The sequence below is a fragment of the Rhinatrema bivittatum genome, chromosome 2 (assembly GCF_901001135.1).
Source record: "Rhinatrema bivittatum chromosome 2, aRhiBiv1.1, whole genome shotgun sequence".
Classification (NCBI taxonomy): Eukaryota; Metazoa; Chordata; class Amphibia; order Gymnophiona; family Rhinatrematidae; genus Rhinatrema; species Rhinatrema bivittatum.
The window spans coordinates 149609530-149633999 of record NC_042616.1 but is presented as its reverse complement, the minus strand read 5'-3'; the positions used below and the strand labels follow the sequence as shown (position 1 = coordinate 149633999).

At 44.3% G+C, this 24470-nt stretch overlaps 1 protein-coding gene across 3 annotated transcripts in view; it reads left to right on the top strand.

Moving 5' to 3' along the window:
- PLXDC2 (plexin domain containing 2) overlaps positions 1–24470 on the top strand; it is a 968372-nt gene that overhangs the window by 823426 nt on the left and 120476 nt on the right. The gene's annotated exons all lie outside the window — the stretch shown is intronic.

The following is a 24470-nucleotide window of genomic DNA, read 5'->3' as shown; positions in this document are numbered from 1 at the left end:
GCCCCCTTCTTGGTCAAGGCCGTGAGGGGTGACACCATGTGAGAAAATCGAGGGATAAAGGTCCTGTAAAAATTAGCGAACCCAAGAAAACATTGTAGTGCACGAAGTCCTACCAGTTGTGGCCACTCTCGGATGCTAGCCAACTTATCAGGGTCCATTTGAAGCCCAGTGGTAGAAATGATGAATCCCAGAAAAGGTAGTGATTGTCTTTCAAAGAGACATTTCTCCAGTTTTACAAATAACCGGTTCTCTCTCAAGCATTGAAGAACTTTTCGGACATCTGTGCGATGAGCAGCCAGGTTCTGGGAATAGATTAAGATATCATCAAGATAGATGATTACTCCTTGATTCAACATGTCCCGAAATATCTCATTCATTAATTTTTGGAATACCGCCAGGGTATTACAAAGTCCAAACGGCATCACCAGATATTCATAATGGCCGTCACGTGTATTAAACGCCGTCTTCCATTCATCTCCGGGTTTTATCCAAACCAGATTGTAGGCCCCATGTAGGTCGAGTTTAGTAAATACTTTCGCTCCATGAAGGCGACCTAGTAATTCCGGAATCAGTGGGAGAGGATATCGATCCTTGTGAGTTATCGCATTAAGTCCTCGGTAATCAATGCATGGTCTCAACAACCCATCTTTCTTGGGGACAAAGAAGAACCCTGCTCCCGCTGGGGATGATGACGGTCAGATAAATCCTCATTCAAGATTGTCTTTAATGTATTGAGACATAGCCAGGGATTCTGGCCCAGATAATGGGTACACTTGCCCTCTAGGTGGACATGTATTAGGCAGCAGAGTTATGGCACCATCAAAGGTTCGGTGTGCCGGAAGGATCTCCGCCTTTTCCTTGGAAAAAACATCTGTGAAATCTGCGTATTGTGGAGGGGGTCGGAGTCTTGTAGCCGCTATTTGGATCTTGGGTTGAGGTCTCTGATTCAAACAGGTAGTGAAACATTCTGGTCCCCAAGCCGTAATCTGAAGAGTTCTCCAGTCAATGATGGGTGCGTGTTTCTGTAGCCAGGGGAGGCCCAATACCACCGGATGGACTGTTTTTTGCAAAATGAAGAAGGATATCTCCTCCCTATGGAGGATCCCCGTATGGAGTGTTATCGGGGCAGTACAGGAAGTGACTTGACCCGGAAGATTCTCCCCCTGGATCGACGAGATGTATAGGGGTGTCTCGTGAGGAAGTATTGGAAGTTGTAGTTGGTTAACCAATTCCTCTAAAATAAAGTTTCCTCCTGACCCTGAATCGATGAGGGCTAGAGTTGTAAGGGACCCATGGTGGTAATGTAGTGTGACCGGAACAGTACAGTGGGGGGCAAGATTGCTCCCTATGGTCAGCCCCTCTAAGACGCCTAGGTCCGATAGTTTCCTGGACTTTCAGGACACTGAGCTAATAGATGTCCCTTATTACCGCAATAAAGACAAAGTCCCATCCATCTTCGACGTTGCTTCTCTTCGGTTGTCAGATGGCTCCTACCCAACTGCATGGGCTCCTGCCTGCCCTCGGAAGAGGTTTCGGAAGTGGTAGGATGAACCAACTCATCTTTGATATGAGGAGAAAGTCCTTCCAGAAAGATTCCTCTTAAGCAATCAGTCTGCCATCCCAGCTCGGATGCCAAGGTGCGGAACTCCACTGCGAAATCAGCCAAAGTACGGGTGCCTTGACGGAGGTTAAGGAGTTCCGAGGAGGCGGTAGACAGTCGTCCTGATTCATCGAATATTTGGCGGAAGGTCCGAACGAATCGTGGTAGGTCGCCCAAAATGGAGTCCCCACGTTCCCAGATCAGGGATGCCCAGGCTAGGGCCTTCCCATCTAGTAAGGAAATGATGAAGGAAGTCTTAACATGATCTGTTGGGAATTGTTGTTCCTGTAGAGAGAACCAGATGAAGCAATGGTTCAGAAATCCTCGACATTGTTTGGCATCCCCGGCATATCGAGGTGGAGCAGGCAAGTGGGTTACAGCACTAGTACTGCTCGGAATTGCAGGAGTAGGAACAGCAGCCTCTGCTCCTTGGACCGCATCAAGTCGGTTTGCCAAACGTTCAACAGTGGCAGTCAAATTCTCTAGGCACTGTTGTTGCTGTTGTTGCTGTTGCCTTTGTTGCATAAGTTGTTGAGCCAGGCCTGGAATAGCCTGGAGACCTGTCAAGTCCTTTGGCCTTTGCAATCTGTTCTCTAGTTCTACTGTGGACCCTTAGTCCAGAGGGTACTCACTGAGGAATAGTCCTGATGAACTCCTCTCCAGAAGGTGGAGCAGAATAGTCTAGGGTTGTGTCCAGACAAGTGGTAGCAAGCAGGAACTGAATCCAAGCAGGATCAAGGCAGGCGACCAGCAAAGCAGAGTCCGGGTCCAGGCAGGGTCAAGGCAGGTGGCAGGCAAAGCAGAGTCCGGGTCCAGGCAGGGTCAAGGCAGGCGGCAGGCAAGGCAGAGTCCGGGTCCAGGCAGGGTCAAGGCAGGCAAGGCAGAGTACGGGTCCAGGCAGGTGGCAGGCAAAGCAGAGTCCGGGTCCAGGCAGAGTCAAGGCAGGTGGCAGGCAAAGCAGAGTCCGGGTCCAGGCAGGGTCAAGGCAGGCGGCAGGCAAAGCAGAGTCCGGGTCCAGGCAGGGTCAAGGCAAGCGGCAGGCAAAGCAGAGTCCTGGTCCAGGCAGGGTCAAGGCAGGCGGCAGGCAAGACAGAGAAGCACCAGAACAGCACACAGGAACCTTGTTGCAAAGGCGTCTGCTAGGTCCCAGGGAGAGTTTTAAATCTCCCTGGGTGCTGACGTCATCTTCCGGGGCCGGCCTGGACTGCGCGCTGCGGCCCCTTTAAGAGGCGGGACCTGCCGCGCTCTCCTCGACGCAGTAGTAAAGATGACAGGGAAAGCATGCCGCGGTCCGCGCGCCGCCCACTGTGCCGGGAGAAGGCCCCGCTCCGGAGCACCGAAGGAGGTAGGGGGTCCTGGCCGAGGGCTACCTCGGCCAGGAATCGCAACATAAGTATCACTTGATCCTCATTTTAACTCTGTCACCAATAGGTTTGGAAACTGTTTTCAAAATGAACTCTCTTCATCTCTCTTAAATTAATTTGAGAACTGGACTGAAGCCAATTTTCAAATGCATTGTGTAAAGGTGTGTATCGAGGGTTTTTTTTCAGTTTGTGGTTTGCACTAACATGAAATATGACTTTTTCCTTGAAATTGTCTAATTTGTTTAAAATGAATGCACATCTCTATTGTGTAATACTTTGAAGGTTATAATATTTATTTATTTTATTTATTTAACGTGTTTGTATACCGTCATTCGGTTTTGACATCAGAACGGTTTACAGTAATCGTGAAAAAGAAGATTAGATGAACATCATCTATTGGATGAACATCATCATATATTTTGTTGAACCAGTGTGTGAAAGAAATTCTGTACATCAACTTTCAAAAGATAATCCCCAAGTGCACTGTGGAGCAAGTTAAATGAAAGCTGTTGTATTTTTTAATACATATGTTTTTCAGTATCTGTATCTTGAGGTAAAGTGTAATCCAGTTCAGAATTCCACAATTGCATTGTACAACAGTGCTCTTAGTTTATCAGGTACAAGAGAACATTTGTTGTATTTCTTAAATATTATATTGTCCCTCAGTAACTCCATTTAAAAAAAGTATTTCTGCCTAATCTGATACTGAGTACGACAGAGTAGCATAATTATAATTAATGAGCTGTTAAAATAGCTTAATGATTTGAGTTTTATTCATGTATATCAAAAACCTTAATGGGGATACATTTTAAACTACCTGCATTGGGACAAAGACCATGCATATATTGTTACCTCTGGCCTTCACCTCAATTTTCAAAATGAAAGTATATGCATACTTTTAGTTTGATTATTACCATGGGTCTAACATATGCATGCTCATTTGCAGCTACTTTTTCTCTGAGTAGATTTTTACTAGAAAGTACATCAAAGATTTGAAAATGCAATTTATGTATGTACTATACATGATCCTTCCCCCCTTCCCAGACCTGAACATGTCTCCTCTCAAAGTGGCTAAAAATATTTATTTATTTAATCATATTTAATGCTCTACCCTTTCAAGTTAGGCATGTAAGGTGGATTACATAATAAAATTATTACAAATCCAGTGCATATAAGCAGTAGACATTTACAATAATAGTATGTATCATTAATACGGTAGTACAATATGATCTCAGAACAATAAAATTAATAAAAGTCAAACTTATACATAAGTATGAATAAAAACACAAATTTGAATCTTCTCCCTAAGACCGGAATTTTCCTTTCCAACCAGTGTTCTAATGAAATCACATTCCATCTAACAACAAGAAGCTCTTTACTTAGTTTCCGTCAACTTGCTTTCTGAAATCAGTGCTGGGTAAAATGTTGAAAGCTATTATTAAGAACAAAATTACTAGGGATACGGATAAACACGATTTACTGAGGAAGGGACAGCATGGATTTAGAAAAGAGAGGTGACACCTTACTAATCTATTTGAATTCTTTGAACACGTGAAAAAGCATGTGGACAAAGTTGAGCCAACTGATGTAATGTATTTGGATTTTTAGAAGGAGGTTTAGAAAGTCCCTCACAAAAGACTCCTTAGGAAATTAAAAAGTCATAGGATAAGAGAAAATGTCTTACTCGGGATGGTAACTGATAAAAAGATAGGAAACAAAGAATAGGACTAAAGTGCCAGTTCTCTCAATGGAAAGAGTGGAGTGCCTCAGGGATCAGTACTGGGACCAGCATTGTTTAATGTGTTCACTAATGATTTAGAAAAGGGAACCACAAGTGAGGTAAGAAAATTTGCTAGTGACACAAAAATATTCTAAGTAGTTAAAACCCAAGTAGATTATGAGGAACTGCAGAGGGACCTTTCTGGACTGGAGAACTTGGCAGATAAATGTCAGATAAAATTTAATGTGGACAAATGCAAAGTGATGCACATAGGTGAAATCATTCCAAACAACACAATGCTGGATTCTACATTAGAAGTGACCACCCAGGAAAAGAATATTGGACTTGTTGAAATGCTCAGTGTGCCCAATGTGCCTTGGCTGCCAAAAAAAGCAAGTAGAATGTTAGGGATTATATGACAAGGGATAGAGAATAAAACTCAGAACTTGATAATTCTTTTGTAAAGATCCATGGCGTGATTATACCTTGAGCATTGTGTTCGTTTCTGATTACCCTCTCTCAAAAAAGATATAACACTAAAAAAGGCACAGAGAAGGGCAACAAAAATAATAATGGGTATAGAGTGATTTCCTTATGAATAAAGGCTAAATAGATTAGGGCTCTTCAACTTACAGAAGAGATGACTGAGAGGCAATATGGTAGAAGTTTATAAAATCATGAGTAGGATAGAACAGGCAAATAGCGCCTTTGTTAAAACACAAAAAGATGCATTAGTTACTGCCAACTATAGAAAATCCACAGACAAAAGCACTATCTTACATAACTCTAGTTTTCATCCTAAAAGTCTAAGACAGAATATCCATGTAGGTCAATTTTTACAACCTTGTCATTTGTGTCATTCCACTCAAGAATAGAAAATTCAGGCTAAAAAGTTGTCTGCCCGGTTTCTAGATCGGGGCTACACAAGCAAATGTATTTGACGTGCATATAAATGTGCACTTTGGGGTAGATTTTAATATATGCATGAGTGCATCCATGTGCACGCACTACCCAGTGTGCACACATGGACACACAATTTTATAACATGCGTGTGCAGGTGGTTGGCACAAATCGGAGGTTGGCATGCGCAAGGGGGTGCACAATTGTGCACCTTGCGTGCACCGAGCCGTGCTGCCTTTCCCTGTTCCTTTCCCCCTAGCCTGACCTTCCCATCACTTCCCCTAACCTTTCTCCCCCTAGCCCTACTGTAACCCCCCTGACCTTTGTCTTACCTTTTGCGCCTGCCTCTAGGCAGGCGCAAGTTGTATGCGCCAGTAGCCTGCCGGCACGCGATCCTCCAACACAGCGGCAAATGGCTGCTATATCAGAGGCCTCTGGCCACGCCCCCTCTACACCCTAGACTGCCCCGCCTATGCCCTGCCCCTGGACCACCCTTTTTTGCAAGCCCCGGGACTTACACACGTCCCGGGGCTTTACCCGCGTCCCTGGGCCTTTTTAAAATAGGCCTGGCGCGCGTAACCCCCCATATGGATTTACGCACATAGAGGTTTTAAAATCCAGCCCTTTGTGATCAGCAAAGTATCATTGAAATGTGGAGATGGCATCTTTCCTGCCCTAGTACAAAAAGAACAATGTTTCATCAATCAATGGGGTACCCAGAGTCCTGTCCTAAAGTTTGAAATCAAGATCTAGAATTGATCTCTTTATTATAGCAATTTTTTTAATTTGGCAATTCTTTCTTGTTGATTAACTTATGCTTATTTTCTAGTGACGTATTTCTGATGGTACTGAGTTTCTTCCCTCTGGTCTATTTATAGTTGCTTATGTGCAAGTTTCAGCATTTTGCTTAGTCATGATCCTGTCTGCACCTGAATGTGTGCTAATTCTGAGAAGTCTAAGAATAAATGTTGAGTTAATCTGATTTCAAAATCTTTATGTTTCTTTCCATTCATATGGCCACATTAGTATTTATTTGTTATTATGAATAATCTGATAGTTATGATAATTCTTTTTGTCTAAATCATTTTTAACTAAAGATGTCTCTGGCTGTTGATTGCTCTGGAGAAAACGATTGGTTACTACAAGGTCATTCTTGAAAGACAGCCATTTCATGGCAGTTGAAATAAGTAAGAGTTTTTACAATATCTTTATTTGATAGTTGAAGTGATTTTTGCTTTAAATGGCATTTCTTTTGAAACTTGGTGGTATTGAGAGAGTAGGATTCAGAGATTCTCCTTAGAAACTATTCATTAGGTAGTACTTTGTCAAAAAATTGAATTATGATATTTGATCATTAGTTCTTCACTTTTGATTTTTATTCTTAGGTGTCTGTGATACTTTTGTCAAGATTGCTAAAAAATTATTCAACCTTGGAGTTAGCATTTATTGAATTCAGCTTTGGCAGTAAGTGTTCATGTTATTCAGTGAATCGGTGCTGTCCTTTAAATAGTATTATAATTTACAAAAGTGTCTTTCTTATTTTTTCAGAACATTTTAGATATTTCAAACTGGTTCAATATACTTTGAAAAAGAGTTTGAGTGCCTTTAAAAGATACAGCTTTGGTTTATATTCTCTATTCAACAGCAGACATCTTTGAAATCAGTTGTTAATCCTTCTGGGACATGCTTCTATTATCAATAATCAAATGAAATAGTTTTATTATTTTCAGCGTTTCTTACCCTTAAGAAATTCCCCTGAAGAAGCTGACACAGCGAAACAGGGGCCTCTGTCAGGGTTATCACCAGTTTATTAATTATCATGTTTCATAAAAAGAAAAGAGAAAATCAGTTTGGATGTTGGTATAAAATAAGTTGTTTTGGTATTAATTTTGTAATTTTATTTATTTATTTATTTATTTATTTAGAGTTTTTATATACCGGCAATCATGAAAACATATCTTGCTGGTTTACATAGAATGGGGGTGCAATAAAATACATAGAACTTAAGAACAAAGAACTAGAACTGTGGTGACAGAAGGTACAGTTACATTTAACAAGGTGGCCAAACTTGGAGTAGGAAAAATAGAAAAGAGGATAGAAAATGGTTAAACAATATACAATTTAAATGTAGTATACAAAATAGATAAATGTTATAAACAAACGGCAAGGTGATTTAGGAGTTATTGGATTGTGTCATTGAGTTGTGTCTGGAAAGGCTTGCTTGAATAACCAAGTCTTAAGTTTTTTCCTAAAATTTGGGAGGCAAGGCTCCTGTCTGAGGTCTGTAGGAATGGAATTCCACAGTAGAGGGCCAGCTGTGGAGGTGGCACGATCTCTTACGGTAATGTGTTTGGTCGTTTTCGCTGGGGGAACCAGGAGGGAACCTCTATATGCATCTCTGGTAGGTCTAGTGGAATTATGTACTTGGAGAGGGAATTGGAGATCGAGAGTGGTGAGTTGATGTATAGTTTTATAGGTGATAGTTAAGGCTTTATACATGATGCGGAAGTATACGGGTAACCAATGAAGCTCTTTCAGGATGGGTGAAATGTGGTCTCTTTTCCTTGCGCCTGTCAGAATACGGGCAGCTGAATTTTGAACCATCTGTAGTGGTTTGGAGTATGATGAAGGTAGACCTAGCAATAGGGAGTTGCAGTAGTCCAGTTTCGAAAATATGACTGCTTGGATGATCGTTCTGAAGTCTTGAGCGTGGAAAAGAGGTCTTATCCTTTTCAGGACCTGGAGTTTATAGAAACAGTCTTTGGTTGTTTTGTTGATGTGTGCTTTGAAGTTTAGCCGGTTATCTATTAACACTCCTAGGTCTCTAGTTTGTGTGGTAGGGAGATTGGTGGGAAGAGTACTGTTGTTGGTGTTGTTTTCAGGTGAGATAAGAAGGATCTCAGTCTTGGAGGAATTTAAGATGAGGTGTAGACTGTTGAGCAGTTGTTTGATTTTTTGGTGGCATGATTCCCAGTAGTCAAGAGTATTAGAGTATGTGTCTTTGATGGGGATGATGATTTGGATATCGTCTGCGTATAGAAAAAACTTTAGATTGAGGTCGGTGAGAAGTTGGCATAGAGGAAGAAGGTAAATATTGAATAGAGTCGGAGATAATGAAGAACCTTGTGGGACTCCTATGGTAGAGTCAAATCTTGAGGATTCCTTGTTTTGGAGTTTGACTTTGTAACCTCTATTGTTGAGAAAGGTTTTAAACCAGGAAAGGACGGTGCCTCTGATTCCTATGGATGACAACTGGTTTAGGAGGATAGCGTGGTTGACCGTGTCGAACGCTGCGGATAGGTCTAGCAAGATCAAAAGGAATGAGTTTCCTTTGTCGAGGCCCAGTAGGAGATGGTCTGTCAAAGAGATAAGGAGAGATTCTGTGCCTCGGTTTTTTCGGAATCCGTGTTGAGGGGCAAAGAAGAGATTATTGTCTTCGATGTAGTTTGACAGTTGAGAGTTGACTAGTTTTTCCATGATCTTGGCGATGAATGGGAGGTTAGCAATGGGTCGGAAGTTGTTGGGGTCCTTCGGGTCAAGGTTGGGTTTCTTTAGGAGTGGTGAGATTGAGGCCATTTTGAGATCATCTGGGAAGGATCCTTGGGCTAGAGAGCAGTTGATGATGTTTGTTAATGATGTGGCTATTGAGTCAGGAATAGATAGGAGTAGTTTGGTGGGGATGTGGTCAGCAGGATGAGACGAAGGTTTCATTCTTCTCAGGATGGTTTGTATCTCAGTGGAAGAGATGGGCTCAAAAGTGTTTAGGCTGGAGTTTATGTAAGTCGGGTGATTATATGTCGGGAGGGCATCAGCTGTATTGGAAGGCAGTTGAGTTAAAAGATTGTTGATTTTATTTTGGAAAAACTGGGCGAGTTCTTCAGCTTTGGATTGTGTCAAGTCGCTGGGGATTTCTCGTGGTATAGTTTGAGTGAGGCTGGATACATAAGCGAAGAGGGCTTTAGAATCAAAGACCAAGTTGTGAATCTTAGATGCAAAGTAATCTTTTTTTGATTTTGAAGTGAGGGCTTTGTATTGGTATAGCGTGGATTTGTATGATGAAATGGTGAAGTCACAAGGAGTTTTACGCCAAGTCGCTTCTTTCTTTCTTAAACTTTGTTTTAGTTTTCTGAGTTCATTGGTGAACCAAGGTTGTCTGTTGGAGGCATTGGTGTGAGATTTTTTTATAGTTGAAGGGCAGAGCTTGTTTGCTATATTTTCTGTTATATTATTCCAGGTGCGAATGGCAGTGTTCGGGTCGGTGAGATCTAATAGAGGGAGCTGTGACTCTAGCAAGTTGTTGAGATCATCTGGGGAGCATCGCCTCCTGTATTGGAATGAAGGTGAAGGGATATTAGGAGTGGTGGTTTCTTTCAAAGTGAAAGAGGTAGAGATAAGCATGTTGTCCGACCATGGTACTTTTTGGATCTTCAAATTTGATGTAGTCGTAATGCCTTTGTTGCTGAAGATCAAGTCCAGTGTGTGACCCGCTTTGTGAGTGGGTTCGTTGACTAATTGTTGGAATCCCATTGCTGAAAGGGCTGTGAGGAGGGTTACGCAGCTATTAGATGGTGAAGGATTGTCTATGTGCAGATTGAAATCTCCTAAGATGATTGTTGGAGAATCCAGGTCGATGAGTGTGGTGGTGATTTCGAGGATTGGGGAGATGTCTGCTTCTAGGAGCCCTGGGGGGGCGTAGACAAGGAGGATTTGAAGATGTTGTGATGTGAAGAAACCGACTTCCAGTTTTGTGTTAGAAGTGAATGGGTGTTGGGTGAAATTAAGACTTTTTTTAGTAGCTAGAAGGATTCCACCTCCTCTTTTTTTCAGTCTCGGGAGTGAGAAGAAGTCGTAGGTCAGCGTAGGGAGTTGGTTTATTAAAGCTGTATCTGTGGGCTTAAGCCATGTTTCGGTTACAGCACAAATATCAGGCTTGGCGTCGGTGAGATAATCGTTGAAAATAAGGGATTTTTTTGTTAGGGATTGTGCATTGAAGAGTGAGAGTGAGAAGAGGGTGAGGCCTAAAAGCTGGGTGATTGGTGCAATCAGAATAGGGGTGAGTGATTTTAAGTTGTTGTGAATGGCTTGTCTGGTGGATGGTCTTTTAGGTAGGAGGCGGTGTTGCAACGTTGGTATTGGAAGAGCTGGAGACATAATGGATGGTTAACTGGCTGTCGCTGAGGTAAGATGTCGCTGAGGTTAAAATGGAAGGCCAATGGGGGGGAGGCTAGGATGAGAGGATAAATTAATTGGGAGGTTAGGGCTCTGGATGAACGCTGGTTAGCTGCTTGCTGGAAGAGTTCAGGAAGAGCGCAGGATGGTTGTTTGTAGGATGAGTGTAGAATGGTTGTTTGTAGGGTGAGCGCTGGATGGTTGTTTGGTGAGCGCTGGATGGTTGTTTGCAAGGTGAGCGCTGGATGGTTGTTTGGTGAGCGCTGGATTGTTTGGTGAGCGCTGGAAAGTTGTTTGGTGAGCGCTGGATTGTTGTTTGGTGAGCGCTGGATTGTTGTTTGAGCGCTGGATTGTTGTTTGAGCGCTGGATTGTTGTTTGGTGAGCGCTGGATTGTTGTTTGGTGGGCGCTGGATTGTTGTTTGAGCGCTGGATTGTTGTTTGGTGAGCGCTGGATTGTTGTTTGGTGGGCGCTGGATTGTTGTTTGGTGAGCGCTGGATGGTTGTTTGGTGAGCGCTGGATTGTTGTTTGGTGAGCGCTGGATGGTTGTTTGGTGAGCGCTGGTTGTTTGGTGAGCGATGTTGTTTGGTGAGCGATTGTTGTTTGGTGAGCGCTGGATTGTTGTTTGGTGAGCGCTGGATTGTTGTTTGGTGAGCGCTGGATGGTTGTTTGGTGAGCGCTGGTTGTTTGGTGAGCGCTGGTTGTTTGGTGAGCGATTGTTGTTTGGTGAGCGATGGATTGTTTAGTGAGCGCTGGATTGTTGTTTGGTGAGCGCTGGATTGTTGTTTGGTGAGCGCTGGATTGTTGTTTGGTGAGCACTGGAAGTTGTTGCAGGATGAGCGCAGGATGGTTGTTTGCAAGGTAAGCGCTGGATGGTTGTTTGGTGAGCGCTGGATTGTTTAGTGAGCGCTGGATTGTTGTTCGGTGAGCGCTGGATTGTTGTTTGGTGAGCGCTGGATTGTTGTTTGGTGAGCGCTGGATGGTTGTTTGGTGAGCGCTGGATTGTTGTTTGGTGAGCGCTGGATGGTTGTTTGGTGAGCGCTGGATTGTTGTTTGGTGAGCGCTGGATGGTTGTTTGGTGAGCGCTGGATGGTTGTTTGGTGAGCGCTGGATTGTTGTTTGGTGAGCGCTGGATGGTTGTTTGGTGAGCGCTGGATGGTTGTTTGGTGAGCGCTGGATGGTTGTTTGGTGAGCGCTGGAAGTTGTTGCAGGATGAGCGCTAGCAGGTAGAGTGCAGGGTGGGCATAGGGTGAGCACTAGTACGGTGCTGGTGGGGTACATGACATAAGGCATGCATGGCTGGAATGTATGTGATTTTTATGTATGAATGAGAAATGTGATGTTTTTAGTGAATGTTATTGTATATTGTATATCTGCTAAGATAGATAGTAAGGCATGTGTCAGGTATTTAGGGTTAGGAACATTGTTAAAGATTATTGTTAAATTGTTTTACTCTGTTTCTTTATTTTGTTAATACAGATGAATAGGGAAAAGTTATTAATATTATCCCTTTCAAATAGTACTAAGATTAGTACTATTTACAGTACTATTAGTACTGTAAAGAAGCCAGCCTACCCTGACGTACCACTACTCTAGCCGTTACCTCATTAGCATACTTTCCTGTTGAGAACTTGTGCAAAGTTTGCAGATAGAAGTATCCACAGACTTTCTAAATACTCAGGGGTAGATTTTTAAAGAAGTGGGCGCACTTCCATATGCGTGTGCTACCCAGCGTGTGCACATGGACGTACCTGTTTTATAACATTCACACGCTAGCTTGCAGATGTTATAAAATCATTGTGCCATGCACACATGCGTGCCAGATTTTATAATCTGCGGGCAGATGTGCAGGCGGTGCACACAAGGGGGAGTAGAATTCTGCAGATTTCACACTGCGACATATCCTGGCCTTTCCCAGTTCCCTATCCCCCATCTCACCTTCCTTCCCCTCTCCTTCCCACCCCCTAAAACTACCCTACCTTATATTTTTCTTTTTTTTTTTCAAGTTGCTGCTCCTCTGCTGTACCGGCCACCTCCAGCCCTGATTCTCCCTGCCCCCCCGACCAACTCTTTATCTGGGCCCGGTCCCGTCTTTTACGCTCACACGTGATTTAAAATCTGGCTGAGAGTTTTCAAAAGGTCCCCTTAGAGTATGAGAATTACATTTTGGCACCCTTTCTATAAAGGATTTCTGGATGTTACAAAAACTACAAACTAACCGCATGTGAAAAATGCTGTCGCATTTGGTGTGCAAATGCAACTTTTTGGGTGGGTGGTGGGATCGGGGAGCAGTTTTGGGTGGAAATTAGTTAAATTAAGGAACATATCACACCATGCGATAGCAGAAGGCATGCTATCACACGGTCTTAATGCCAGAAATAACTACACCTTTTTCCCTGGTATTAAGTTGTGCAATATGCCTGAAATGGCCATAACACAATTAGCGATAAATTTTTGGAATTGCATTTTGGCGATAGAAAGAGAGAGAGAGAGAAAAAAACCTCTGGGGAAGGCCTCACTGTGTGCACCTATTTAAATCTCTATAGGAGAGCAGCTTAATAGGTTGAGGTGAGGTGTTAGTAGTGATTTTGGGTTTAGGGGCCAATTTCGCATGTAGAGTGAGAAGTACGAACAGCACAGTACTGGAGTCCATCAAGCTAGGGTGAGATAACATAGTACAAAATGTCATCTTTATTAGACTTTCCTCACACCAAATTATGTCAAATCTTCACCAAGGGATACTGTGCTGTTCGTACATCTCACTCTACATGTGAAACTGGTCCTTAAACCCCAAACCACCACTAACATCATACGTCAACCTATTTGGCAGCCCTCCTATAGAGTTATAAATACTTAACTACTAGGAGGACCTTGCAGGTAGTCTCTCCCTCTCTTTCTCTTGCTCTCTCTGTCTCTCTCTCTTTCTCTCTCTTGCTTAGGGTTTATTGCACAGTGTGGTAAAATTAACATACTGTACAATAATACCAATGTGAAGTGGTAAGTTACAGTGTGGTACCTCCAAAATTTCCCTGAACACACCCCTTTTTGTTAGCGTGGGCATTATTAAATCTTTTTGATGAATCTAGGGGTAAGCTATGGGCCGGATATTAAGAGTTACGCGTGGGTGTAGATTTGTGAGTGAAACCCGGCACACTCAAATCTACGCCCGATTTTATAACATGCGCCCGCAGCCGCGTGCATGTTATAAAATCCAGGGCTGGCGCACGCAAGGGGATGCACAATTGTGCAACTTGCGCGCGCCGAACCGCACAGCCTTCCTCCGTTCCCTCTGCCCTCCCCACCTTCCCCTCCATTCCTCTACCTAACCCGCCCCCCAGCCCTACCTAAACCTCCCCCTTACCTTTAACCTAGAAGTTGCGCCTGCCTCTGGGCAGGCATAGGTTGCATGCGCCAGCCAACGGCTGGCCCGCGTTCCCGGGCACAGTGGCAAATGGTCGCTGTGCCTGGAGGCTCCAGCCCAGCCCCTGGACCACCCTGGACCGCCCCGCTCTGCCCCCTTTTCCAAGCCCCGGGACATACATGCATCCCGGGGCTTGCGCGCATCACATCCCCTATGCAAAATAGGCTCGGCGTGCGCAGGCGTGGATTCTCGGGGTTACGCATGTAACCTACCCGTGTAAACCTTTGAAAATCACCCCCCCCCCTATATGTTTAAATATTATTCAAACGTTTGCTATTTTTCTTACACAAAGCTGACTGAGGTGAAACTGTACAAATAAAGAACTTTGCAAGGAACTCACAAGCAATCCTTTTATCAGAAGTAATAGACAAAACCAGGGGGGAGATCTTCTAAGGCTAAGATAGAATAAAATTTACTACTTTCAGAAAAAGGGATTCTTTGCTCAAAGACTGGAAAATTTATGGAACATTTTGCTAACAGAGAAGGTCACGGCTATCACACTAAATAATGTCTAAAGAAAATTGGACATGTTTTTGAAAGAAAAAGATTTGTATTTATGATGGGACATGGAGGAGTCAATTCACTCCCTACGGTTTTAGCATCCAGAAGGTGAATGGCAGCCAAATATTGTGTTATCCTAAATACCTTCTGTCATAAAAGGGTATATTCAACTGATCATTGTGTTTTCAAACCTTCAAAATATTATCTGGGAGGGCACTATAAAGATATTTAGAGAGGCAGAACCTGCCTTTAGTATGCATTATTGGGCCCTGCTCCACTTCAAATCTCACCCAAAATTGACAATTCACCCACCTAGATACAGTTTGTAATTATCTCCCTGTCAGAGCTGAGCAAGAGTAAGTCCATCCACCACCATCCTATTTGCCCACATAGCTCCAATTATTTGCTATAAAAGGCAAATGTTTTTTTCATCCTTTTCTTTTTCTTTCATTGAAAATTGTGGCACCCTATCTGTGTCACACTATTTCTTTTTACTTTATTCTGTTTCATTAAAATGAAACCTGAAAAAAGTCTCAGGTAAATCTCAGGTAAATTGCATGAGTGTATTTTTCTGAGCTGTTTCTTGACACTTTTAAAGAGATAAGAATACAAAAGCTGCAGTATGCTGCAGTACTTGTCTATTGAAAAGCAGTAATAATAGTCGCTACCTACTGTGCATCTCAACACCCTATCTACACATGTTCCCTCCTGCTACTATTCATACCACTTTCTCAACTCACTCTTGCTGGTATATATTATCAGGGTTGACTTTATACATGGACATTCATAGCGCTGCACTCACATGCAATGGTAAGTCTAGAAGAACCACAAAGGGCACCAAGGGGCTGATATACTGAAGTGAAATAATTTTGGTTTGGTGAATTTACCCTAATCATTGTGTTGATTTTTTACTAAGCTAATGATTAAAATATTGCAGAGTAATTTTACCATGTTCCTGCATGGTAACACAATTCGCACACAATATCTCTTTATAGCCAAGTAAGAAAAGCTTTGCAGTATTTTGGAAGTGATACTAGCAACATACCACAGGAAGCACCACCCCTTCAAGAAAAATATAAAAATAAGCCCTTCCCAGACACTCATTGCCAGTGTTGTTAGAAGGATTTGAAATGTTACTTGAGGGAGGAGAGGTAGAGGGAGGAAGTGGAAGCGAGCAGGAAGGCAGAGCAAATGAGAAAAAGAGAAGAATCAGGTTTTTGTGTTGCGCTGCGATGGAAGGGAGCACTAGGGGGCGTTCCCCAGTGTGGGACAATGTGTGTGTGCCCTTGTGGAGAGACGGTCCTTGTCTGAAAACTGGAGAACTGGGGACCTCCACCGGACCTGCACGCTTCCATAAGGCCACCAACGCAATGATGGTCTCTGAGTGGTCCTCTGACCACTCCAAGCCCTTTCGGACCTGCCGCTGGGTAACGGCAAGAAGTGGCAGGCTGGACAGAGGCAGGTGGATGGAGACATCTGGTACAGGACAAAGAGACAAAGGCATTGAGGAAGATGAAGACTCAGGCGAGGTGAGGCAAGGCACAGTAAGGCAAGGCAAGGCATGACAAGGTTAAAATCAAGTAGTTAAAAGTCCAGAACCCCCAGGCAAGTAATGTCCCTCCAGTGCTCTACACAGCCCAGCCAGGCTGGTCACAGACCACACAAGAAGGTATCAAAACCAAGGAAATCCAAGGACAGGACGGAACGGACAGGCGGGCAAAGTCCCTCAGGCACCCTACACAGCCCAGCCGGGCTGGTCGTGGACCACACTGAAGGACAGAGCCTGCCCAGGGAAGGACAGACATCAGGCTTACGAACATCAAGGCAAGGCAGACATTGGGCATCAGGAACAAGGCAGGTCTGACGAGGGACGAGAAGACTCCTTGGCGCTGTCAGATGGAAAGACCCACCAGCGACCTACACAACCCAGTGGGGGTCGCAGACCACTGGCCACTATGCACCCTACGCAACCCAGCCGGGTTGGTCACGTACCACAAGAGATGTGTCAGAGTGGAGCTGAGGACATCTGAGCAATGGACGAAGACATCACGGCTGGAACGGGACATCAGGACACAGAAGACATCAGGGCTGGAATGGAACATCAAGATGAAGACAAGAGACCAGAAGCAATGATGATGAGGGATCCCAAGATGAATAACAGGAATGCCAGCAGGAGCGGCGAGCAGGAGTCCTGGAGAGAACAAGCTCCTTGTGAAGGCAAGGAAGGACTGGTTGAAGAGCCCTTTTGTAGCCAGAAGAGGGAGTTCTAGGAAGTGATGTCAACAGGGTGGACCCGGGGACCACTCCCTTGCTGGCCCTTTAAATCATGAAGGGAAGCACGGCCCCACGCCTAAGGAAGAGGAAGGAGAAGCAGCAGAACCCTGGACAGCAGCCCTGCTGAAATAGGAGGAGCTGGAGCTGGGCCATGCAGGCCCCGACATTGGAGACAATGTCCTGCTGCTGAAGAGCAGGCCTCAAGTCTGTGGGAAGATGCAGGAGCTGGAGAGGGCCACAGACATGACCCAACATGGCAGGTGGCATACTGCCGCTGGAGTGGTGGAGCAAGGTGGTGTCCTGCCGCCAAGGAGCAGGGCTCCAGGCCTGCAAGGAGACAGTGTCGACAGCGGCAACCCCTACTGCTGAAGGAGTACAAGCCCACAGGTCCTAGCATGGTGAAGAGGAGTTAGGCACAGCCTCGGTCCAGTCACAGGAGCAGCGAAGATGGCAGCCTCCGGGCCGTGGAAAAAGAGGGCTAGCTCACGGTGGCTCCTGCCAATTTGGAGCACGGCGGCACAGCGCACCATGCTGAGGAAGGCGTGGGCGATCTCCAGACCATGAGGGAGTGGCACATAGCGGCTCCTGCCACTCTGGGAGGTCTGGGCTTCAGAGCAGCCTCCGGGCCGTGAAGGTAAGAGCCTGCTCGCAGCCCTGCCGCAAGCGGGATCACAACATTTTGTTTCTATGGATGCAGGGAGAGAGAAGAGACTGCTGAAATGGAGGGTCCCTCCTCAGCAATTTTATCTAAGAATGTAGAAATGGTGTCATAGACAGTGACACTGAACAATGCAAGAATGCCACCACCAAGACCCATGATCTACAATATCCTATTAATGCAAAACAGAATGATCTTGTCAACAAGGTCTTGGAGCATTGGAGCATGACCCAGTAATGTTCAGGAAAGAGCTGAGCAAAAGGTCCCTAGCAGCAAAGGACAAGTTAGAGAAGGACATTGCCATGTCAGCAGTTTGGAGGTGTCCCAATGTACTGTTAGACGGAGTACAAGGAATACAAGGCATGACTTTGAGAGAAGGTAGCTAAGCAGAAGATTTATATATTCAAGAAGCTACTTAAGGCCCATTTATCCACTCTTGTTTTGATGAGTTATCCTGTTGCATTAGTCCTTTAGCAGCATTCACTAATCAGCTGGGACAGCTTGCTGACATACTTCAGTCTCGGTTAGCTTATTATTTCATGTGATATAATTTGTGGGTGATTATATAAGTCACAAGAGTATGTGGCAATGGTTTCATAATTTGTGCTAAACTCAGATTATCAGAGGCCAACTTGGAGATGGCAGGGGCTATGACTGCCTTTAAATGTTGGGCCTGTTCTGATATTGACTGGGGTTACTCCATCCTTGAGTTGCTGCAGTTTCTGCTTATTTCCCTTTGTGTTTTGTACATATGTAAATATGCATGCTGTGATCATTTTATGAATGTTTATCCTGATACCCATCTAGAAATGGAGATAGGCAATATTAAGTTTCTTAAATAAATGAATAAACAAATAGCTCCCCCTCCCCCAAAGAAAAACCTATAAGTTTTTGTAATTTAGTTCCAGTTCATTCCCTCCTTAACACCTGTCCTAGGTCATCCTGACCCTTTATTTTCTCACTCTCCCCTTGTTCCTTTGATATCCCTGTTAAATGTAACTTTATTTTCCCTTTTCTCATTTAAAGGCATTACTCCCCTTGTTGCTTGTAAACTGATGTGATATGCATATGAATGTCGGTATATAAACGTTTTAAATAAAATAAATACATGAATAAAACAAAGTCATGGGCATTCAGCTCAGTAGTCAGTACCATGGAGAAAAGTTCAAAGGCCATCCTCTGACTCAAACAAGTATTCCAATCCTGGCTGTATGCTCTTGGACAAACAATGCAGTTTTATGAAAACAGGAAAGACCTTTAAACAGATATTAGTTTAGAAATAAAATCTTACCCAATGAGAAAATGAGCAAAAGACTTACAAAATACAATTCTAATTGAACAGGAGAAAGTGTCCTAATTCTTGTTTTGCATCTCTACTCAGTGCCATTTTAGGTTTTGATAGCATTATTATAAATTTACTCATACAAACTGAGAATCCTTAGTTATCCTGACTCACAACTAACTACAAATAACATTTGAAATGCTTCCCATGCCTTTAAATGCATAAATGCTTATTTCTTTCTTTTTAAATTACTTGGATATTCTCTAACTTCAAGTTGAAATGGCAAGCAAAGATTACTTGATTTCTTAGAATATTAATTTTCATCCAATGATCCATCACATTTTGTCATGCAATTTACTTTTTATTAAACTACTGCCATGGTGCTATATATTTATCCATTTACTTGGTAAAGATGACTACTCTATATGCTTTATTCATTAAAGATTTGTTTCCCTCCAGCACTCCATCCCCCTCCCCGCTAAATACAAAAATAAATTGCCTCCTTGCCAGCCACATGTCTCCATGCCACCATTCTTCCCCTGAAGCCCTCCCCATCCACGAGGTACCTAAATGATGGCCCCGTTTTTTAAATCCGCAAACACAGTACACTGTGATCCTGGGTGCTTCTAGAGTTACTCTGGTAATAGCGCTGTAAGATACATTATCTGTGTAAGTGCTCAGCCCAGCACTGAACAGTTACAATGACTGCATACATTTTGGGGTAGATTTTCAGAGCCCTGCTCGCCTAAATCCTCCCAAAACCGGGCGGATGTAGGCGAGCAGGGCCCTGCGCGCCGGGAAGCCTATTTTACATAGGCCTCCCGGCGCGCGCAGAGCCCCGGGACTCGCGTAAGTCCCGGGGTTCTCGGAGGGGTGCGTGTCGGGGGCGTGTCGGGGGGCGGGCCCGGTCGTCGCGGCGTTCCGGGGGCGTGTCGGCAGCGTTTTGGGGGCGGGTACGGGGCGTGGCTACGGCCCGGGGGCGTGGCCGCGCCCTCCGTACCCGCCCCCAGGTCGCGGCCCGGCGCGCAGCAGGCCCGCTGGCGCGCGGGGATTTACGTCTCCCTCCGGGAGGCGTAAATCCCCCGACAAAGGTAAGGGGGGGGTGTAGACAGGGCCGGGCGGGTGGGTTAGGTAGGGGAAGGGAGGGGAAGGTGAGGGGAGGGCAAAGGAAAGTTCCCTCCAAGGCCGCTCCGATTTCGGAGCGGCCTTGGAGGGAACGGGGGGAGGCAGCGCGGCTCGGCGCGCGCAGGCTATACAAAATCGATAGCCTTGCGCGCGCCGATCCAGGATTTTAGTAGATACGCGCGACTACGCGCGTATCTACTAAAATCCAGCGTACTTTTGTTTGCGCCTGGAGCGCAAACAAAAGTAGGCTGTTCGCGCTCGTCTGAAAATCTACCCCTTTCAGCGCTATTACCAGAGTAACACTGGAAGTGCTAGGGACCGCATTGATCTGGAGCATCATCTTTAACATACTAGGATGCCTTCACTGAATCACCTACTCCGCAAATCCAGCATTTGCGCTATTATTGAAATATTGCTGCATTTATATATCTTACTCCTATAAAGCACCCTGCCACTTTCTACAACACCTTCATATATATTGGCTGGTATAATGTCTTCTAGGCTAGGATGCCCTGCACACCTACTTATATCAGTGTTCTGACCAGGGATGCATATCAGTACTCACACCATACCATATGCAAACAAATGGAAACATCTGGAAGTCAAAGACTGATGTCACCAACCTCTTTTTCTTGCCCATTTTTCTAAATTCTGCTGGTAATAATTACAAAGAGCGCAAAATAGCTCTCAGTTATGCATAGACAGCACAAATAGACCTGGGCCCTTTCAATTTTGGTAATGCAGCAGTGGCTTTGGATCCCAGCAGTGGCTCTGGATAAGGTATAAGAATGCAGGCATCATGTGCTCATGCTTATTGCTTGATTGAAATCCATGATGGTGACAGCCCTAATTTGCCACTAGATTTGCCACTTCTCACTGTCACCCATCAGCTTTTCTTCAGCTGGACCTCTAGAACTGCTGGAATGAGGAGAACCACTTTTGATGGGTCCTCTTAGTAACTGCAGTAAGCCTGGCATGTCTTGTCTCCTATCTTTCTGTTGTGAAATGGGTAGGTTCTACACAGTATCCTTCTCACATGCTCTCACAGAGTGAGAGTGAATATTTGCTCTATCCTTACACGTTGTTTGACACTTTTTGGGTGCTGTTAAGAATGTAAATAAAGGGAAGAGGAAACCGAGACCATTATAGTTTTCTAAAGAGCTAGCTGAAAAGGTAAGGCATAAAATGTTAGCATTCATAAACTACAAGAGATCGCAGAAAGAAGAAGACAGTCAACAGTAGGGATCTGAATCATTTTTTGACGATTTAAAACAATCGTCAGATATATTTTAAATCGTCAAAAATCGTTAGAGCCGTGATACAATAGCAATTCCCCTGATTTATCGTCAAAAAATCGTAAATTGGGGGAGAGGGGAGGGCGGAAAAACCGGCACACCAAAACAATCCTAAAACCCACCCGACCCTTTAAAACAAATCCCCCACCCTCCCGAACCCCCCCAAAATGTTTTAAATTACCTGGGGTCCAGTGGGGGGGTCCCGGCGGGGGGTCCCTGTTGGGTCGTATGACATAGTGAGGGCAAAGGTAGCGCCAGCACCATTTTGAATATTGGCAATATGGCCCGAGTGCAGGAGGTCGCTCCCAGACCCCCGCTGGACTTTTGGCAAGTCTTGTGGGGGGTCAGGAGGCTCCCCCGAAGCTGGCCAAAAGTCCCTGGGGGTCCAGCGGGGGTCCGGGAGTGATCTCCTGCACTCGTGACGTCGGGTGACAGGAACCAAAATGGCGCCAGCGCTACCTTTGCCCTGTCATATGGTAAGGGCAAAGGGCCACCGGCACCATTTCTATTAATGCAGCCATGGCCCGAGAGCGGGAGATCGCGCCGGGACCCCCCACTGGACCCCAGGTAATTTAAAACATTTGGGGGGGGGTTCGGGAGGGTGGGGGATTTGTTTTACAGGGTCGGGGGTGGGTTTTAGGGTTGTTTTGGTGTGCCGGTTTTCCCGCCCTCCCCCAATTTACAATTTTTTAACAAAAAATACCATGACGATCAGATTTCCCTCACCCCCCAGCCAAAATCGATCGTTAAGACGATCGATCACACGATTCACATCCCTAGTCAACAGTATCTGGAAAATTTAAGAGAAGCGGGAAAGTAGTCAGGAATGTGATAACTCAAATAGAAGAAAAAATATCAAATACGGTAAAACAGGGAGACAAGACAAAATTGCTTAACAAATATTTTTGTTTGGTGTTCACTGTGGAAGGTCCTGAAGCAGGACCACATAAAACAAACAGAAATAAGATTGGAAATTAGATTAAAAAAACCTCAATTGATTTTCAGATCAGCATATTCATGAGGAGCTAACTAAACTTAAAATAGATATGTTGATGAGATACATCTGAGGTACTAAGGGAACAGAGATGTCCTGACAGCTCCGCTGCTTAACATTTTCAATTCTTCTTTAGAGTCCAGAGCAGTTCTGAAGGATTGGAAAAAGGGCACATGTGGTTCCTATTCATAAAAGTGGGAACTACAGGCCAGTTGGTCTGACCTCTGTGGTGAGCATACTAATGAAATCGCTGCTAAATAGAATTTTTGGAATCCAATGGATTGCAAGATTCGAGGCAGCATGGGTTTCACCAGAGCTAAATCTTCTGAGAAAAATCTAATCAATTTCTTTGATTGGGTGACCAGAGAGTTGGGTCAAAGGAGAGTTCTAGACATAGTGTACTTGTATCTCAGCAAGGCCTGTGACACGGTTCTGCAAAGAAGAGTTATAAATAAATTGTGCACTCTTGGTATGGAACCTAGAGTGACTGACTGGGTTAGAAATGGTCTGAGTGGGAGGCAACAAAGGGTAGTGGTAAATGGAGTTTTCTCTGAGGAGGGGGTTGCTACTAATGGTGTGCCTCAGGTATCAATCCTTGGACCAGTTCTTTTCAACATTTTTGTGAGCAACATAACGGAAGGATTTTTGGGAAAGGTCTGTGTTTTTGCTGATGATACCAAAATCTTTAATAGGTGGACAGCCAGGAAGGAATGGAAAACATGAGGAGGGATCTAGTGAAGCACGAGGAATGGTCTAAGGTCTGACAGCTAAGATTTAATGCTAAAAAATGCATAGTAATGCACTTAGGGTGCAAAAATCCAAGGGAAAGTTACAGTATTAGAGGTGAAATTCTTCTAAGCACAAAGGAAAAGCAGGATCTGGGGTAATTGTGTTTGATGATCTTAAGGTGGTCAAACAGGTGGATAAAGTGACAGTAAAAGCCAGAAAGATGCTTGGCTGCATAGGGAGAGGAATAGTCAGCAGAAAAAGGGAGGTGAAATTGCCCTTGAATAGGTCACTGGTGAGACCTCACTTGGAATACAATATACAATTCTGGAGATGGCACCTTCAAAAGGATATAAATAGGATGGAGTCAGTCCAGATGGTGCCTACTAAAATGGTCAGTGGTCTTTGTTCTAAAGCATATGGGGACACACTTAAAGATCTAAACATGTATATCCTGGAGGAAAGGCAAGATAGGAGAGACATGACAGAGTCATTCAAATATCTCAAAGATGTTCTTGCGCAGGAGGTAAGTCTTCTACATTGGAAAGGAGGCACTAGTATGCGGGGTCATGAGATGAGGGTGAAAGGGAGTAGAGACAGGAGTAATCTAAGGAAATATTTCTTTACAGAGAGGTTTGAGAATGCATGGAGAAGCCTCCCAGTGGAAGTGGTAGCAACAAAAACAGTATCTGAATTCAAAAAAGCACTTCTAAGGCAGTGATGCTAAATTAATTAGATGGATGGGCAGACTGGATGGGCCATATGGTCTTTTTCTGACATCTTGTTTCTGATCTTTATGTGCTGTCATATTCTATATTCTATACAAATACAGAAGTCAGAGGATGTTCTATCATTAGGCAGGGGAGGCGGCCTCCTCAGGTGGCAACATTTTGAGGAAGTGAAAGACGTCCCCCCAAAAAAAACATTCCTGTCACTGCTGCCCCACCTTGAATTCAAGGACCGACTTCCGCGACGCAGTTCTAATGATGTGCTTACTGGGTCTCCGCCTTCCGAGGGCAGGATACAGAGAACCATGATGGCATGGTTATCTTATTTATATCTTTTTATTGAGAAGAAAACAGATACAAGTCAAGCAGAAATCGTACATATTTCTTAATGGACTATAGTACAGAATTTTGACCAACAGTATCCTTTATAATCAGTTGCGGGAAGAGAAAAGAAAGAGGAGATAAAGAAGAGGAATGAGGAATAAGAAAGGAAAGAAATAAATACAGCAAGGTAGGTTAAAAAGAAGAGAAGGAGTAAAGGTATAGGCTGGCTGAGTAATGATAACAGCAGCTAAACACCATACATTCTACTGCAATGAGTTTATGTAGTCATTGAGCAGCTTCCACACCCTACCCCAAGATACCAGACGGTGATATTTGATAGCCATTGATTGTTCATATTTGCTAAAGATGCAGACTGAGTTCCACACAGGT